This window comes from Uloborus diversus, chromosome 6 (genome assembly GCF_026930045.1).
Source record: "Uloborus diversus isolate 005 chromosome 6, Udiv.v.3.1, whole genome shotgun sequence".
Taxonomy (NCBI): Eukaryota; Metazoa; Arthropoda; class Arachnida; order Araneae; family Uloboridae; genus Uloborus; species Uloborus diversus.
Window position 1 is genome coordinate 93,464,363 of NC_072736.1, and position 13,926 is coordinate 93,478,288.

The following is a 13,926-nucleotide window of genomic DNA, read 5'->3' on the forward strand; positions in this document are numbered from 1 at the left end:
CAAGAAATGTTAAAATTATAAGTCGAGTATCAAAACTTCATGTCAGCAAATTTTAAAAATAGACTTACCGAAAAATAACTTCTACTGAAATTCATTTCAAAACTTGGAATCAATTTACTCTTAGCATTAATAAACACTTATCATTAAGAAATTTTCATTAATTTTTTTCCAGTAAGCAAATTTCGCACTCAAGTTACATTTTATCACATTTTATTTAATTATTTTTTGATTAGTATTAAACTTAGTCATTTTATCGCTTAGTATTTAACTTAATCATTTTCTTGCTTGTTTTTACTTTATCGTTTTTTTTCCCCGTTATTTTTAAACTTAGAAATTTTTCACAATTAGTAACAGGAATCGAACACACAAATTTTTCGAAACATTATCAAGTCTACAATTTTCATCCAACTAAGTTAATTTAAAAACTTGCAATCAATTTACTCTAGTAGTAATTAACACTTATCATTATCAAATTTTCACGATTTTAAAAAAATCAACTTATTTAATTTTTTTCCAGTAAGCAAATTTCGCACTCAAGTTACATTTCATCACTTTATATGCTTTTCAAGAGTTTCATTTAATTTATCACATTTTATTTAATCAACTCTATTAATTATTTTTTGATTAGTATTTAACTTAGTCATTTTATCGCATAGTGGTTTACTTTATTATTATTTTTTTTTTCATACAAGCACTCTTGTTAGAATAAAACAAAATTTTCAACCTTCATGAATTAGAATCACTTTGACTGTTTCATTTTCCCAATAATATTTTACTTTAACAACTAATTTCTTTAACAAAATCGATATCATTTATTTTAGTCTTTATCCTTTTCGAACGATACATTCAAATGGACAGCTATACGTTAGATTAAGAAACTTAATCTAAAATTTGACAAATTAAGTTAAAGCTAAATACTGACTAAAATTAAGTACAAAAGACTAACCTTTTTGGGGTGAAATCTCTCAAGTACCAGCTATCGCGAAGTTATTTAAAAACAGTGAATGAAATTGTAATAAGTGGATTGTTAATTATAACTCAATCTCACAAATTACAACTACACGCATGTTTTATTTGAAATCGCTGCATACGGCTGTTTGCCCATCGTCGATTTGCAGAAGGCATGCCGTAAAATCGCAAATCAACTCGGCTGTTGAAAAAAACTACCGTAATCCTACAGCACTTCGGATGGTCCACACACAACGGTGCGAATTGAGGAAATGACTTTATCAATATTTCTATCTACCCTTTACCGATAACAGATAACAAACCCCACGTGCGAGTATGATTCACCCCTTAGCAAGTACGTCTTGTAAGTGATGTCACTGTTTCTGACCAATTAAAATTAGTTCACGTTTCTCAAATATCAAGCACATAGATCGACAATAGTCTGATGTCAGGTTTTCCAAACAAAATTTTAGATTTTAATTCGTAGTTTCGAATTAATTTCTTTTTCATTTCAAACTTATAAAAAAAAATTTCCAGCTTGTAAGAATATTTCTTTCAAAAACAGATTTTTGATTCAAAACAGTATTTTTTCAAACTTGTAATATTTTTCTACTTAGAAAATGAAATCAAAAATTTTTGTTTTCTTTAATCGTATAAAATGTTTTTAAGAAATAATTTCTCAAACTTGTAATATTTTTCCACTAATTAAAAAAAATCAATTTTTTTTTCAATCATATAAAAATAAATTTTTAATCTTACAACAATAAATTTTTCCGCAAAAATATTTTTTTCAAATCAAAATAATAATATTTTTGTAACATATTATTTTTTTTTCTTTTCAATCTTTTTTTTTTTTTTCGCAAAACTATTTTTTTTTTTTTTTTCAAAAATTTTCAAACTTACAAAATAAAATTTTTTCAACTGAATCTTTAAACGAAATGCTTTAATTAAATTTAAAACTCAATATCACTTTACTCTTAGTATTAATAACCAATAGCACTTAACCATTTACTCTTTGCACTCTAAGTATTAATTAACACACATGCATTAGAAATAATAATAATAATGTTTAAGATACTTACAAATCATCTACTCAAGCTTTCAAATATCCATCTAGCATGTTATTGTTCATTCGTGTGAGGGAACTTGTAATAAAACTTTACACATCAACCGAAATTATAAGCGAAAATATCACATTTTTAGCACTTAATATAATCCTACAATTAACAAATTGGTTTTAACTTTGAATTTAAGAAAAATAAAAACTATTACACACTTAGTAACATATCTATCGATGTATATTATTTCATGACAAATCACAAATAGGTGAGGATCTTTTATCGATCATGTGACCAACTAAGTTAAGAAAGAGCGTTCTTATCTCATATGAGAATTTATAAGTCTTTAATATTTCTCTTTAATGTAAGTGTATTGATACGTACGAGTTTGTGTATGTGAATATAACTGTGTATTGTTTTCAAACCATTGACATGTTTAAGCTTTACGGTTCTAATTTTGACTTTCCACTTAGCATTAGTCGAAGTCCTTCGCATGTATTAAACTATAGAAATATTACAAAAATTATATTTTCACTCAGTCTTAATTACAAAACCATACAATAAGATGAAGACAACACCGATAGTATAAAGATTACTTACAATAAAGTGCATATAAAAAATATATGTAAGAGTGATTTCAAAGTATAATCCATCAACCATATTCAACAACTCAATCAAAACACAAGTCTCTTTTAAAATGATAAACACAATTTATTCACACACACAGTAAAAGACAATTAAAAAATATATGTAAGAGTGATTTCAAAGTATAATCCATCAACCATATTCAACAACTCAATCAAAACACAAGTCTCTTTTAAAATGATAAACACAATTTATTCACACACACAGTAAAAGACAATTAAAAAAACTTTCATCTTTAAGTAAAACTCTTCAAAACTTTCAAGCGTATTTTTAACATCAATTGCATCAAATAAATCAGACACATGACATTTTAAACATGGACTATCAACATTCAAAGTAACGAAGTCACGAGTCAAGTTTTCCCAATTAACATTAAAAAGAGCCTGTTCGAAAAAAGTGTCGAACTTTCGACCCCTTGTTAATGATTCACATTCATGCACTCTCTCTCATGTAAAAAATGAATCCATTTTTACAATCCACACATTCTTTTTTAGAAAGGTAGTTTATGTTGCATATGAGCTCATCAAATAGTCACTTACGTAGAGAATCAGCCAGTTTACGAACTTCTTGTGATGTATATGTGCTGATTTTATCACATCGACAATCACAGGGATATTTTTTCTCAATTTCCGAAAGGATGTACTCTTTTAGAGTATAAGTCATAAGTTTGTCTTTGACACTACGTGAGATACAAGGGGACGCGTAGCACAATTTGTCAATCTGGCTTTCCAAAAGTAGAATTCTATCAGGCATCAACTGGAACACTTCTCGTTTCCGTTTGAACAATCTTTGCACACTAACACAGATGTTACCATTCGCACTCGACTCTCCTTTTTTTTTTATAACAAAAGCGAAATCACGGTCTTCGATTAATTTTTGATTTATATTTTTACGTAGGCTTGAAATAAGTGATCTCCACACATCTGGTTCTAAGGAAATACCATCCTTAGTTGGTCGAAGAATACCATCTTTCCCACACGTATATCTTCTAATATGCACGCATGTACGTTTCCGAAAAGTATTCACCTAAAGTGAAAATACAATCACCCAAGTGTATCATATCATCAGGCTGTGGAGAAGCCTCAGTGTTCATTTTCATGTTCGTTGCATCCCATATGTTCATCTTCAGGCTTCAAAGTTTCAGAATGATTTTCACCAGCCTTAGTCATTCTTAACTCTCATAGGATTAAGAGTCACAATACTAAAACAACTTCCTGCGAACTTAAAAAATAAATCAAACTAGGTTTTAACACTAGCGGGTGAAGAAAAATCCTAAGTACATAGAATAAAATTTCACGACGTCTTTCAAAGCTCAGAATCACTCTGAAAATGATTCTCCAAACATCCACTATAAACCAATGAATATTCACTTTAACCAATGAGAAGTGTACATAAATCTCTTGCTACTGACGTCATAGAATATCACACGAACTTTTGAGCAGAATTGAGTTGTTTTACACAGTATTCAGATTTTTAGAAAATGCCAACACTTTGACTTCCAAATTCATCCTGACCTACTACGAGTAATTTTAAGATGGTAGCAGGTTTTCACATCACACCGAATGTCGATGACGGTTTAGCATCTCATGCAAATTGACATGATCAATTACACGTGATTGACCATGTCATGCGCGAGATGCGAAACCGTCATCGACATTCGGTGTGATGTGAAAACCTGCTACCATCTTAAAATTACTCGTAGTAGGTCAGGATGAATTTGGAAGTCAAAGTGTTGGCATTTTCTAAAAATCTGAATACTGTGTAAAACAACTCAATTCTGCTCAAAAGTTCGTGTGATATTCTATGACGTCAGTAGCAAGAGATTTATGTACACTTCTCATTGGTTAAAGTGAATATTCATTGGTTTATAGTGGATGTTTGGAGAATCATTTTCAGAGTGATTCTGAGCTTTGAAAGACGTCGTGAAATTTTATTCTATGTACTTAGGATTTTTCTTCACCCGCTAGTGTTAAAACCTAGTTTGATTTATTTTTTAAGTTCGCAGGAAGTTGTTTTAGTATTGTGACTCTTAATCCTATGAGAGTTAAGAATGACTAAGGCTGGTGAAAATCATTCTGAAACTTTGAAGCCTGAAGATGAACAGATGGGATGCAACGAACATGAAAATGAACACTGAGGCTTCTCCACAGCCTGATGATATGATACACTTGGGTGATTGTATTTTCACTTTAGGTGAATACTTTTCGGAAACGTACATGCGTGCATATTAGAAGATATACGTGTGGGAAAGATGGTATTCTTCGACCAACTAAGGATGGTATTTCCTTAGAACCAGATGTGTGGAGATCACTTATTTCAAGCCTACGTAAAAATATAAATCAAAAATTAATCGAAGACCGTGATTTCGCTTTTGTTATAAAAAAAAAGGAGAGTCGAGTGCGAATGGTAACATCTGTGTTAGTGTGCAAAGATTGTTCAAACTGAAACGAGAAGTGTTCCAGTTGATGCCTGATAGAATTCTACTTTTGGAAAGCCAGATTGACAAATTGTGCTACGCGTCCCCTTGTATCTCACGTAGTGTCAAAGACAAACTTATGACTTATACTCTAAAAGAGTACATCCTTTCGGAAATTGAGAAAAAATATCCCTGTGATTGTCGATGTGATAAAATCAGCACATATACATCACAAGAAGTTCGTAAACTGGCTGATTCTCTACGTAAGTGACTATTTGATGAGCTCATATGCAACATAAACTACCTTTCTAAAAAAGAATGTGTGGATTGTAAAAATGGATTCATTTTTTACATGAGAGAGAGTGCATGAATGTGAATCATTAACAAGGGGTCGAAAGTTCGACACTTTTTTCGAACAGGCTCTTTTTAATGTTAATTGGGAAAACTTGACTCGTGACTTCGTTACTTTGAATGTTGATAGTCCATGTTTAAAATGTCATGTGTCTGATTTATTTGATGCAATCGATGTTAAAAATACGCTTGAAAGTTTTGAAGAGTTTTACTTAAAGATGAAAGTTTTTTTAATTGTCTTTTACTGTGTGTGTGAATAAATTGTGTTTATCATTTTAAAAGAGACTTGTGTTTTGATTGAGTTGTTGAATATGGTTGATGGATTATACTTTGAAATCACTCTTACATATATTTTTTAATTGTCTTTTACTGTGTGTGTGAATAAATTGTGTTTATCATTTTAAAAGAGACTTGTGTTTTGATTGAGTTGTTGAATATGGTTGATGGATTATACTTTGAAATCACTCTTACATATATTTTTTATATGCACTTTATTGTAAGTAATCTTTATACTATCGGTGTTGTCTTCATCTTATTGTATGGTTTTGTAATTAAGACTGAGTGAAAATATAATTTTTGTAATATTTCTATAGTTTAATACACGCGAAGGACTTCGACTAATGCTAAGTGGAAAGTCAAAATTAGAACCGTAAAGCTTAAACATGTCAATGGTTTGAAAACAATACACAGTTATATTCACATACACAAACTCGTACGTATCAATACACTTACATTAAAGAGAAATATTAAAGACTTATAAATTCTCATATGAGATAAGAACGCTCTTTCTTAACTTAGTTGGTCACATGATCGATAAAAGATCCTCACCTATTTGTGATTTGTCATGAAATAATATACATCGATAGATATGTTACTAAGTGTGTAATAGTTTTTATTTTTCTTAAATTCAAAGTTAAAACCAATTTGTTAATTGTAGGATTATATTAAGTGCTAAAAATGTGATATTTTCGCTTATAATTTCGGTTGATGTGTAAAGTTTTATTACAAGTTCCCTCACACGAATGAACAATAACATGCTAGATGGATATTTGAAAGCTTGAGTGGATGATTTGTAAGTATCTTAAACATTATTATTATTATTTCTAATGCATGTGTGTTAATTAATACTTAGAGTGCAAAGAGTAATTGGTTAAGTGCTATTGGTTATTAATACTAAGAGTAAAGTGATATTGAGTTTTAAATTTAATTAAAGCATTTCGTTTAAAGATTCAGTTGAAAAAATTTTATTTTGTAAGTTTGAAAATTTTTGAAAAAAAAAAAAAAAAAAAGAAAATAGTTTTGCGAAAAAAAACAAAAAGATTGAAAAGAAAAAAAAATAATATGTTACAAAAATATTATTATTTTGATTTGAAAAAAATATTTTTGCGGAAAAATTTATTGTTGTAAGATTAAAAATTTATTTTTATATGATTGAAAAAAAAATTGATTTTTTTTAATTAGTGAAAAAGTATTACAAGTTTGAGAAATTATTTCTTAAAAACATTTTATACGATTAAAGAAAACAAAAATTTTTGATTTCATTTTCTAAGTAGAAAAATATTACAAGTTTGAAAAAATACTGTTTTGAATCAAAAATCTGTTTTTGAAAGAAATATTCTTACAAGCTGGAAATTTTTTTTTATAAGTTTGAAATGAAAAAGAAATTAATTCGAAACTACGAATTAAAATCTAAAATTTTGTTTGGAAAACCTGACATCAGACTATTGTCGATCTATGTGCTTGATATTTGAGAAACGTGAACTAATTTTAATTGGTCAGAAACAGTGACATCACTTACAAGACGTACTTGCTAAGGGGTGAATCATACTCGCACGTGGGGTTTGTTATCTGTTATCGGTAAAGGGTAGATAGAAATATTGATAAAGTCATTTCCTCAATTCGCACCGTTGTGTGTGGACCATCCGAAGTGCTGTAGGATTACGGTAGTTTTTTTCAACAGCCGAGTTGATTTGCGATTTTACGGCATGCCTTCTGCAAATCGACGATGGGCAAACAGCCGTATGCAGCGATTTCAAATAAAACATGCGTGTAGTTGTAATTTGTGAGATTGAGTTATAATTAACAATCCACTTATTACAATTTCATTCACTGTTTTTAAATAACTTCGCGATAGCTGGTACTTGAGAGATTTCACCCCAAAAAGGTTAGTCTTTTGTACTTAATTTTAGTCAGTATTTAGCTTTAACTTAATTTGTCAAATTTTAGATTAAGTTTCTTAATCTAACGTATAGCTGTCCATTTGAATGTATCGTTCGAAAAGGATAAAGACTAAAATAAATGATATCGATTTTGTTAAAGAAATTAGTTGTTAAAGTAAAATATTATTGGGAAAATGAAACAGTCAAAGTGATTCTAATTCATGAAGGTTGAAAATTTTGTTTTATTCTAACAAGAGTGCTTGTATGAAAAAAAAAATAATAATAAAGTAAACCACTATGCGATAAAATGACTAAGTTAAATACTAATCAAAAAATAATTAATAGAGTTGATTAAATAAAATGTGATAAATTAAATGAAACTCTTGAAAAGCATATAAAGTGATGAAATGTAACTTGAGTGCGAAATTTGCTTACTGGAAAAAAATTAAATAAGTTGATTTTTTTAAAATCGTGAAAATTTGATAATGATAAGTGTTAATTACTACTAAGAGTAAATTGATTGCAAGTTTTTAAATTAACTTAGTTGGATGAAAATTGTAGACTTGATAATGTTTCGAAAAATTTGTGTGTTCGATTCCTGTTACTAATTGTGAAAAATTTCTAAGTTTAAAAATAACGGGGAAAAAAAAACGATAAAGTAAAAACAAGCAAGAAAATGATTAAGTTAAATACTAAGCGATAAAATGACTAAGTTTAATACTAATCAAAAAATAATTAAATAAAATGTGATAAAATGTAACTTGAGTGCGAAATTTGCTTACTGGAAAAAAATTAATGAAAATTTCTTAATGATAAGTGTTTATTAATGCTAAGAGTAAATTGATTCCAAGTTTTGAAATGAATTTCAGTAGAAGTTATTTTTCGGTAAGTCTATTTTTAAAATTTGCTGACATGAAGTTTTGATACTCGACTTATAATTTTAACATTTCTTGGGTACTTCATTGATGTTTAACATTTTTGTGTTATGTGTTTTATTTTAACCTAAGTAAAAATAATTAAATAAAAGTGAAATTTATAAATTGTAATGAAAATTCTGTTAATGAAATTGGTTGGTTGTAAAGTAATATTTTGGAAAAGCTGTAATGAATGATAAATAGTAAAACGCAGTAAGTAAAATAGTAAAGTATGGTAAAGTAAAATAAAATATTCAGAGGGGATTTAATTCATGAAAGTTGAAAATTTTGTTTTATTCCATCAAGAGTGTTTGCATGAAAAAAAAAAAAAAAAGAAAGAAAGGAAAATATGATTAACTTAAATATCGATGATAAAAAAATAATTATTAGAGTTAATTAAATGAAATGCGATAAATTAAGTGAAACTCATGAAAAGCATATGTAGTGATAAAATATAACTTGAGTGGGAAATTTGGTTACAGTAAAAATTTATTTAAGAAGATAATTTTTAAAATTCATGAAAATATTTGATAGTGATAAGTGTTAATTAATACGAAAAGTAAATTGATTGTAGATTTTGGAAAATTAAATGGATAAATGTATAAAAATAATAACGTATGTGATAATTTAAAATATTAACAATGAAAAAGAATCAAAGACGATTAAATGAATCTAAATCGTAAATGAATCTAAATCGTAAATGAGTTGCTATTTTAGTAAACTCAAACTAGAGTGAAAAGCATTTTAGTAGGAACATGTTAAAATCTCTTGTGCTAAGAAAAATAAATAACTTTTAAGCATAATTTTGTAACTGGAATAAATGTATGATAAAATGATTAAGTTAAGTATTAATGAAAAAGTAATTATTAGAGTTAATTAAATGGAATGTGATAAATTCAATGAAACTCTTGAAACGTATATGCAGTGTTGGAATGTAACTTGAGTGCGCAATTTGCTTACTGGAAAAAATTAATTAAGTTGATTTTTTAAAATCTGAGAAAATTTGTTAATGATAAGTGTTAATTACTACTACGAGTAAATTGATTGCAAGTTTGACATGATTGCAAAAATTGAAGACATGATAACGTTTTGAAAAATTTGAAGGTTCGATTCCTGTCACTACTTGTGAAAAATTTCTAAGTTTAAAAATATCGGAAAAAAACGATAAAGTAAAAACAAGCGAGAAAATGATCAAACTCTAAAATATACTAAAAAAAATCGAAATCACGAAAAAATAATCTAAGTCTGAAATGCTTGAAATTAGTTAAAGACTAAAAAGTTAAGAAAATAGTTAAAGACTGAAAATAATTGAAAAACGCTAAAATAGTGAAAAAAAAAATCAAAGTGCTAAATGACAGGAAAAAACGTTAAAGTTCAAAATGTGTGAAAGAATATTTAAGTTAATTATTTCTTCGAAAATTTAACAAGTAAGAAAAAATATTTTGTTGTATGAAAGTCAAAAAAAAAATTAGTTAAGAAAATTATTTCTTCGAAATTTTTACAAGTTAGAAAAAATATTTGTCAATTTGACAAAGAAAAAAGAAATTAGTTAGGAAAATTTAACAAGTTAGAAAAAATAAAAATGATAAAGTTTGAAATGCATGAAAAAGAAAATCAAAGTTTAAAATATATTTCAAGTCCACAAAGCATTGAACCAAATCTAAAATCTCGAATGGGTTGTATTTAAATAAATCTTTACTTAAGTGAAAACTTTGTTATTATGAAAAATAATAATAATGATGATAGTTTCAATTATGAGCTGAAATACAGTTAATGATATGCCATGATTAGTACTAAAGAGTGAATTAACTGATGGTTTTAAAATTAATTTAATTGTAATATTCGTTGTCATGGTACAGATTCACATTAAGACTGAAAGTGTAATGGGAAATATAGCATAGTGGTTAGCATACGTTTTTGCTAACTCATAGTTTGGGTGTTCGATTCCCGACACTCTGTAAAATAAAAATAATTAAATTCGCGAAACTTTGGTTGTCTTGACAACCATTCGTCGAAATTATTCAAAGTCCGAAAAAAAAAAAAGAATCACCGAAAGAATGATAAATATAACAGAGTTGGGATTTATTTTTACAAGTATAATAAATGCATGAAAATAATAAAATGACAGTGTAAACGATTAATAACGCGATTAAAACATAACTCATGAAAATGTATAAATCATATTGAATATTAAAGCTGATTGGTACTATGAAAAAAAAAGTTTTGTGAAAAATATTTAAAGTTTGAAAACGCTCGAAAATAGACAAAAGAACGAAAGACGTCGAATTAGTCTAAGACCTGAATGTAAAAAATATTCGAACTCTAAAATGAATAATCAAATTCATGAAAAATAATCCAAGTTCATAAAGCATTGAAATAATCAAATTCGCGAAAAATATTCAAAAAATAATTAAATTCGCGAAACTTTGGTTGTCTTGACAACCATTCGTCGAAATTATTCAAAGTCCGAAAAAAAAAAGAATCACCGAAAGAATGATAAATATAACAGTGTTGGGATTTATTTTTACAAGTATAATAAATGCATGAAAATAATAAAATGACAGTGTAAACGATTAATAACGCGATTAAAACATAACTCATGAAAATGTATAAATCATATTGAATATTAAAGCTGATTGATCTAACTTGTGAAAAATCTTCAAAATTGATCTGCATTTGTATGCAAATTGCATTGGCAGATGAAAAGAAGGTGATGGGGTGTATTTAATGCACCGGGCTGGTTGGTGGGACCGTCAACTTAAAACATAATTTTATTTTGTAACAAAGTTCAGAAACGTAGGGAAAATCTTTCACGGTAAAAAAAAAACGACAAAGTCCAGTATGTTTGTAAAAAAAAAAAAAAAAAACACTGGAAATAGCTCTGTACAACTTCATGAGGATGGCATGACAAAAAGTATCACACATTCTTATGACAACAATTGTGACGTTTTGTCATACCCTAAACAGGTTGCCACTCGAAAACCATCGTATAAGGTTACGGAAAAATATTCTAAGTCCAAAAACTTTTCACGGTAAAAACGACAAAGTCTAAAAATATCCCTGTAACCTTTCACGGTAAAAACACGAGCAAAAACGAGGAAGAGCAAAAACTCGAGCGAAAAAACCCTCGTCACCTTCTTCAAGTTCGAGGCGCAACCCCAAGGTCAGAGGGGGAGTGGGAGGCGGAGGAGGCGGAGTGAGAGGGGGCTATGAGCCCTAGAGCCCCCTCCTGCCGCAGAACCCCCATTTTCCCACTACTGATATACAGCGTAAGAGCTAATTATATGATTGCTTTGCTTCAAAAGCAATGAGTGAACCTAGTCAATTCTTTTAAATAAGGATGCTACTTGATACTAGATACATTCTAGTATAAATATTTTGGTGACTCACTCATGGCTTTGATGGCAAAGGTCAATTGAAAAGGCAATTTTTAAAACTTCTTTTGCCTTATTTGGGCCCGGATATCTGCTAATGTACCTAGTATCAAGTAGTATCCTTATTTAAAAGAATTGGCTCGGTTTACTCATTGCTTTTTAAGCAAAACAATCATATATTTAGCTCTTTTTTTTACAACCTCAAACTTTGACCCCTACCCAAGGACAAGCAAATCAGTTTAAAAAAAGAAGAAACTTCACTTTTTCTTATCATAATACCGCTAACACATCCTGAAATTTTTACGAAAATTGAAGACATCAACTATTAAAAGTGTCCAGCTTTTAAAAAAAAAAGGACTCTTAAAAGTCCACTTACATCCCTTTGATTCTCACTGCCGCATATGAGGCAGTGAGAAGCAAAGGAATTTAAGGGCCAAAATTAAAAATTTGGACATAACCAGTGCAAATGGTAGTAGAACCTATCTTCTCTTTTGGGCAAGAGATAGTACTAGTAGTCCTGGTAAGTGCTGCTGTACAGCATGATTTAGAAAAAAAAATCAATGAAAGTGTACCTAGGATCTGATATTTAAACGCGTTTTACTCAAAACTTTAAAATGTCTACTTACATACCTTTGCTTCTCCCTGTCTCATATGCCATAATTAAATAGTCTTTATTATCTTTATCTTCGTTATCTTTATCTTTACTAATAATAAAGCTGAAAGTCTCTCTGTCTGGATATCTGGATGTCTCTCTGTCTGGATGCCTGTGACGCGCATAGCGCCTAGACCGTTCGGCCCATTTTCATGAAATTTGGCACAAAGTTAGTTTGTAGCATGGGAGTGTGCACCTCGAAGCGATTTTTCGAAAATTCGATTTTGTTCTTTTTCTATTCTGATTTTAAGCCCATTTTTCACAGAAATTTAATAAAATGGGAAAGAATTTGTTCTGAAAATTACCTTTCTTTTCTTTACTTCTTTATCTTTCTTCTTTTCTTTTCTTCTTCTTTCTTTACTAATAATAAAGCTGAAAGTCTTTCTGTCTGGATATCTGGATGTCTCTCTGTCTGGATGTCTGTGACGTGCATAGCGCCTAGACCGTTCGGCCGATTTTCATGAAATTTGGCACAAAGTTAGTATGTAGCATGGGAGTGTGCATCTCGAAGCGATTTTTCGAAAATTCGATTTTGTTCTTTTTCTATTCCAATTTTAAGCCCATTTTTCACAGAAATTTAATAAAATGGGAAAGAATTTGTTCTGAAAATTATTTTTCTTTCCTTTACTTCTTTATCTTTCTTCTTTTCTTTTCTTCTTCTTTCTTTACTAATAATAAAGCTGAAAGTCTTTCTGTCTGGATATCTGGATGTCTCTCTGTCTGGATGTCTGTGACGTGCATAGCGCCTAGACCGTTCGGCCGATTTTCATGAAATTTGGCACAAAGTTAGTATGTAGCATGGGAGTGTGCATCTCGAAGCGATTTTTCGAAAATTCGATTTTGTTCTTTTTCTATTCCAATTTTAAGCCCATTTTTCACAGAAATTTAATAAAATGGGAAAGAATTTGTTCTGAAAATTATCTTTCTTTCCTTTACTTCTTTATCTTTCTTCTTTTCTTTTCTTCTTCTTTCTTTACTAATAATAAAGCTGAAAGTCTTTCTGTCTGGATATCTGGATGTCTCTCTGTCTGGATGTCTGTGACGTGCATAGCGCCTGGACCGTTCGGCCGATTTTCATGAAATTTGGCACAAAGTTAGTATGTAGCATGGGAGTGTGCATCTCGAAGCGATTTTTCGAAAATTCGATTTTGTTCTTTTTCTATTCCAATTTTAAGCCCATTTTTCACAGAAATTTAATAAAATGGGAAAGAATTTGTTCTGAAAATTATTTTTCTTTCCTTTACTTCTTTATCTTTCTTCTTTTCTTTTCTTCTTCTTTCTTTACTAATAATAAAGCTGAAAGTCTTTCTGTCTGGATATCTGGATGTCTCTCTGTCTGGATGTCTGTGACGTGCATAGCGCCTAGACCGTTCGGCCGATTTTCATGAAATTTGGCACAAAGTTAGTAT